The sequence below is a fragment of the Triticum aestivum genome, chromosome 4A, assembly GCF_018294505.1.
Source record: "Triticum aestivum cultivar Chinese Spring chromosome 4A, IWGSC CS RefSeq v2.1, whole genome shotgun sequence".
NCBI classification, from domain to species: domain Eukaryota; kingdom Viridiplantae; phylum Streptophyta; class Magnoliopsida; order Poales; family Poaceae; genus Triticum; species Triticum aestivum.
Window position 1 is genome coordinate 189,698,167 of NC_057803.1, and position 6,922 is coordinate 189,705,088.

Consider the following 6,922-nt stretch of genomic DNA (forward strand, 5'->3'; position numbering starts at 1 on the left):
TGCATGCTTAGGTCCCATGCAAGAAATGGGAATGAATTTCAAACACCGGGGCACCGTTGATTGCCCGCAAAACATTGAGATGCCTGGTTTTTAAATTCTAATAAATCCAAAACTCGTTTGAAATTCATGAAACCTGGCATGCTTTCATGGAGCGACATCAAATTGCCGTGGTAAAATTTTTGTCCCGTTTGGGGCATGTTTGGGTATATTCTTCTCACAACAAGATCATGGTTTCAATAGGGAACGTCCCACCTTTGGGGACGAAACAATATCCACTTCCTCTTATTGCTTCCAAAAATTTTCTCGTGTCAACATAGAACAACAGGAGTGTTGTGTCAATTTTTTGTGATTTTTCGGGGTTCGTTTGGACATTTTTATGCATTAGCTGAGTTTTCAATGCATTTATGTGCATAATTCAAATTTGAACTACATGCACATGCTCCAGTGCATATAAATTGGTTGAAAAATCAAATATGTGTCCTTGGGTGCATGCTTAGGTCCCATGCAAGAAATGGGAATGAATTTCAAACACTAGGGCACCGTTGATTGCCGACAAAACATTGAGATGTCTGGTTTTTAAATTCTAGTAAATCCAAAACCCATCTGAAATTCATGAAACTTGGCATGCTATCATGGAGCGACATCAACATGTGATGGTAAAAAAATTGTCCCATTTGGGGCAGGTTTGGGTATATGCTTCTCACAAACTGGAGCTTCTCACAACAAGCATGATGGTTTTCGGTAGGGAATGTCCCACCTTTGGGGACGAAACGATATCCATTGCCTCTTATTGCTTTCAAATTTTTCTCGTGTCAACATAGAATAACACGAGTATTGTGTGAATTTTTGTGATTTTTCGGGGTTCGTTTGGACATTTTTATGCATTAACTGAGTTTCAATAAATTTATGTGCATAATTCAAATTTGAACTACATGCACATGATCCAGTGCATATAAATTGGTTGAAAAATCAAATCTGTGTCCTTGGCTGCATGCTTAGGTCCCATGCAAGAAATGGGAATGAATTTCAAACACCAGGGCACCGTTGATTGCCGGCAAAACAATGAGATGCCTCGTTTTTAAATTCTAGTAAATCCAAAACTTGTCTGAAATCCATGAAACTTGGCATGCTTTCATGGAGCGATCAACATGCCGTGGTAAATATTTTGTCCCGTTTAGGGCAGGTCTGGGTATATGCTTCTCACAAACCAGTGCTTCTCACAACAAGGATCATGGTTTTGGTAGTGAACGTCCCACTGTAAGTGCATCTAGTGCCCCTTAGTGATTTTGGTGTATTGAAGACTTATAGGTTAAGGGACTAGTGCGTGTGTGAGTGTACATAGGTCTATAACTCTATGAGGAGTTTGATATTTACAGATAAAGTCGACCCCTAAAAATGAAGTTCTTCGACTGAAGACTTTGGTATTCTAAAGACTTTCTGAAGACTTTGAAAGTGAAGAAATTGGTGTGACCTTGAAGACTTGGTATTCTTTCGAGGAACATGAAGCGTGAAGACTTTTGTTTTGGTAGTTTCATTTTCTCTTTCTTGAGTCATAGGAAACACTGTACTATTAATGGGGGTCGAGGAAATACTAATGAAAAATTCCCATGTGATGCTCAACTCAAAATCCTACACCTACCAATCCCTTCGTGTGAAGCCATTGGAAATCTCATACAGTTCAGTCAATTTCTTCAGTGACAGAGACGAAGTTCTTCTAGTCTCTGAGGAATTTGTCCTGACTGAGGAGTTAGGAATTCGCCAGTGCGGATTGCCTACACAGTGAGGAACATGATAGCCCTGAGGATTTTGCTACTCAAAATTCCGACCGTTGCTGTGCTATGCGCCAGCTGTCCCAAAATATCTATCCACCTAACGATCATATCATTGAAGGGCATTTATGTCTTATCATGTCGGGTTGCTCCCTAGGATACAAATAGCCGCCCCCTACAACCACTAGCTGGTTGGCTGCTCTGAGAGAAACTGACACTTGTCATTTGAGAGCAACCCATCCTCTGAGGACTTTGAGCGAAAATCATCAAGTGAGGAAAAACCAAAAACCCAAAACCCAAACACCTACAAACCCCAAGTGATTGAGCATCACTAAAGAGATTGATCCTGTGTGGATCCGACGCTTGTTACCTTTGAAGACTGTGCTTCTTCCAGACAGTTAGGCATCATGGTCTAGAGCATCCAATAGGAATTGTGGATCACCGAGTGACAGAGTTTGTGAAGGTTTGGAAGTCGCCTGAAGACTTACCACGAGTGATTGGACGAGGTCTGTGTGACCTTAGTTCAAGGAGAATACGGTGAGGATTGGGTGTCCTGAGCTGCGTGTTCAGGACTGGGTGTCCGTGATTGTGTTCCTCGAGTTCAAATACTCAGCCGCTCAAACCAGATGTACAACTGAGACAGCAGTTGGAACTGGTCTACCAAATCATTGTCTTCACCAAGCTTACTGGTTCTATTCCCTAAACTCTTTCATTTCCTCATAACTGTGTTGTGTGTTTGTTCATATCTGTGTTTGAAGACTTTGACTGAAGTCTTTCTCAATTTCCTTAGTTCAATTTCTTCAGTCTGTTTGTCTTCATCCTATGTTATACTGTGATTATGCTTCATGTACTCTGTGCCTGTCTTCATTTCATCATGATGACTATGCTTGTATTCTGTTATGTTTACTTTTGAGTACTTATTCCGCTGCTAGTAGTTCTTCACTAAGGAATTTCCTCACCGGCAAATTCCTCAGTGAAGAATTTCATAAAAATCGCCTATTCACCCCCCTCTAGTCGATATAACGCACTTTCAATTGGTATCAGAGCGAGGTACTCCCTTGTTCTGTGTGATTTTGGTTTAACCGCCTGGAGTTTTAGTTATGTCGACCGCAGGTATGATCAAGGTCTCTGCTGGGTGTCCTACCTTCGATGGGACGTACTACCCCTACTGGAAGAATAAGACGCGAATGCATCTTGAAGCAATTGATAACGATCTCTGGTATGTTGTGGAAAATGGTGTTCCCTCAGTCACACCTTCTTTGAATGCTGCTGATGTGAAGAGATTCAAGCAACTCGACTCTCAAGCGAAGAATATCATATGTGGCCATCTGAGCAAAGGACAGTATGGCAGAGTGAGCACTTTGGAGACAGCTAAGCTTATCTGGGACAGGTTGTCCAAAGTGAATGAAGGAGTCTCAACTCAGCGTGACTCTCGAGTTGATGTTCTTCGCAATCTCTTCAACCGCTTCAAAAGACTCGAAAATGAAAATGTTCAACAAACCTTCGATCGCCTCACTGACATCTCAAATGAGCTTCAAGCACTTGGTGCCACTGACATCACCGACCATGAGGTGGTGAAGAAATTGCTGAGATCGCTTGATTCCTCATTTGACACTCTGGCATTGATGATACAAGAACGTGCTGATTACAAGTCACTTGATCCCGCTGATATTCCAGAGAGGCTAAATACTCATGAGTTCCAACTTGCTGAAAAGAGAGATCTCTATGGTTCAAGCTATGGCAGATCACGTGCACTAAAGGCCAAGGCAGTATCTGAGTCCGAAGATGAAGACTCTGGTAGCAGCCTTGGTGATCTTGAAGAACCGAGCCATGATCTGGCTCTGCTCGTGAAGAAGTTCCAAAAGTTCTCAAGGCGTGGTCGCCTTGGAAGACCCTCAAGGAGCAATGATTCCTCATCAAGTGACTACAAGAGGAGGCTCTGCCACAAATGCAAGAAGTTTGGACATTACATTCAAGACTGTCCTCAATGGGAAAAGGAATCAAAGAAGAAGAAATACAAAGATTACAGTTCTGGTGATGCGAAGAAAAAGAAGAAAGCCTCAAAATCCTCATCATCAAAATCCTCAAAGCCTTCATATCACAAGAAGAGCAGCTCCAAGAAGGCCAGGGCATTCATTGGCAAGGAAATGGACTCTAAGGCTGAATCTGAAGAAAATGAGGAAGATGAGTCATCTGAGGAGTCCGAATCCGAAGTAGCGAGCCTAGCTCTCGCTACTACATTCGTCAGCAAGTCTATCTTCAAGACTGAAGAAAATAACCTCACCAACAAAGTTGATGAAGGGAATGATGACTACGCTCCCACCTACTGCTTCATGGCAAAGGGTGCCAAGGTACTCAAATATACCTCATCTGAATCAAGTGAGAATGAATCTGATGAAAATCTGAAGCCCAGCTATTCTAAACTTGCTAAGATTGTTGTAAAACAACAAAGGGCTTTAGAAAAGGTTAAAAACATGCTAGACAAAAGTGATGATATGTTGGGTGAAGAAATGGATCGCACTAAAGCCCTGACTGAAAATCTTTAGAGATTTCAGACCAGGTTTGACAATCTTCAAAGTCATCATAACACTCTCTTATCCGATCATGAGAAGCTTTATTATGAATTTCTTCAAAGAAAGCAAGACCTTGAGAAGCTAAGAGTGAGTTATGAAGATCTTCATAAGGAGCGCGATTCATTACTTGCTCAACAAATCAGCGCTTCTCGGGAAGAATTTGTTCCTCCATGCTTGAAGTGCATTGAACGTGAATCTGCTAATTCTTCACCTGAATGTTCAAATGCTGCTAATGTTTCAAATTCTTCACATGCCTCTGCTATCACTAATTCCTCATCTGAGGACATTACTAGTATCACTGATGATGCAAGGCATGTACAAAAGCCTCAAAGGGCATCAGGCTCTTTGTGATGTGCTTGAAAAGCAGATCCTCAAATAGGAACCCTAGGAAAGAGGGTATCGCCTTTGAGAGGAAACTCAATGCTGATGGTACATATTGGAAGCCTGAGCAGTACCCCAAAACCACATGGGTTGCTGCAAATGGACCTCCAGTTGATCCATCTAACGTATCTGGATTTGCATGTGAATCTCCTCATTCTGATGATGAGTCAATTGACTCCAACTATAAACTGTTCAAAAATCAGAATGGTGAAGTATTTGCTAGATATATTGGCACTAACTACAGGAACGACTCCCCTATGAAGAAAATCTGGGTTCCCAAAAGATGCCTTGAAAATCTTCAGGTGAATGTCATCATGACGCCACCTGTGAAGAATAGGAACCCAGATCAAATTCTTCATATGGACTAAATTCTTCATGTGGATTCAAGTCCTCACACGGACCAAATTCCTCATATGGATCAAAGTCCTCATATGAACATCAGCGTGCTAACCCGTCTGTTTCGCAGGGAAGATCTAAGGATCATTGATATGTGTATTATTCTTCAAATCATTATGTCCATAAGTCCTCGAAGAATTTCTCTGCATACTCTTATGCTTACTCTAACCCCTCTTATGTGAAACGAAATGGACTAGCTTCTATGCCATCCTTCTCGTATGGAGCTCGCAGAATGATGAACTCTTTGCCACCCCTTCAGATGTGGGTGGTGAAGAAAAAGAACTAATCTCTTCTGCAGGGTTAGGTCTCCAGACGTACGTAATCGTCTGAAGAATTTGTTGGAGACCTGAGCATGCCTGATAGGACGCAGGCTAATCATGAAGAAATGAACCTTCATTTCTCACGTCCTCATACTGCATTATTAGTTCTTTTACTTGATGAAATTGATCTGATGAATTCACGTCATATTCTTCACTGATGAAGTATATGAGTTTGTAAGCTGGACTAATTCATCTGCAGGATGATCAACCCAAAGCCATTGAGTGGGTCCTCGATAGTGGATGTAAAAACCACATGACTGGTGACAAGAATCTATTGATGGATGCTCCATTATCTCCGTCGCATCTGAAGCATATCATCTTTGCTGACAAAGGCAAAAGTTAGGTATTGGGTCTAGGTAAGGTTGCGATTACAAAGGATCGACACATGGACAAAGTCATGCTTGTTGAGTCCTTAGGATACAACCTTATGTCTGTCTCAATGCTTTGTGATCTTGATATGGTTGTTGTCTTTGGCAAGTACCATTGTGTTGTGGTTATGGAAGCTGACAATTCCAAAGTCTTCAAAGGCTTTAGGAGAGGAGACCTGTATATTGTTGATTTCTCTACATGACCACAACCGGCCGTGTGCTTACTTGCAAAAGCTTCAGAAGGCTGGCTCTGGCATCGACGACTTGATCATGCAGGCATGAGGAATTTGCACACGCTTGCGAAGAAGAAGCATGTCATTGGCATCGAGAATGTCAAATTCCTCAAGGATCACCTATGCGGAGCCTGTGAAGCTGGGAAGATGACCAAGGCCAAGCATCCAGCAAAGACTATCATGACCACCACTCGCCCATTTGAATTGCTTCACATGGATCTCTTTGGTCCTAATCATTATTCTTCCATTTCAAATGAAGTATCTCAATATGGCTTTGTTATTGTTGATGATTATTCTCGCTACACATGGTTACACCTTGTTACTTACAAACATGAAGTGCAGGAAGTCTTCAAACGATTTTCCTCGAGGGCTTCAACCAACTTTGGTGTGAAGATCAAGCACATCAGAAGTGACAATGGCACTGAGTTCAAGAATTCTGGTCTCGATGACTATCTCGATGAACTTGGTATTACTCATGAGTTATCTGCTCCTTACACACCTCAGCAGAATGGCATCGTGGAGCGCAAGAACAGGACTCTTGCTGAGATGGCTCACACTATGGTTGATGAATACAAAACGCCTCGTCGTTTCTGGACTGAGGCAATTGATACTGCGTGCCACATCATCAATAGAGTATATCTTCACAAATTCTTCAAAAAGACTGCCTATGAACTCCTCACTGATAAGAAACCCAATGTAAGTTATTTCAAAGTCTTCGGTGCTAAATGTTGGATTAGAGATCCTCATCACAACTCAAAATTTGCACCGAAAGCACATGAAGGTTTTATGCTTGGTTATGGAAAGGACTCGCACACCTACAGAGTCTTCAACAACGTTCTTCACAAAGTTGTTGAAACTGTAGATGTGCGGTTCGATGAAACT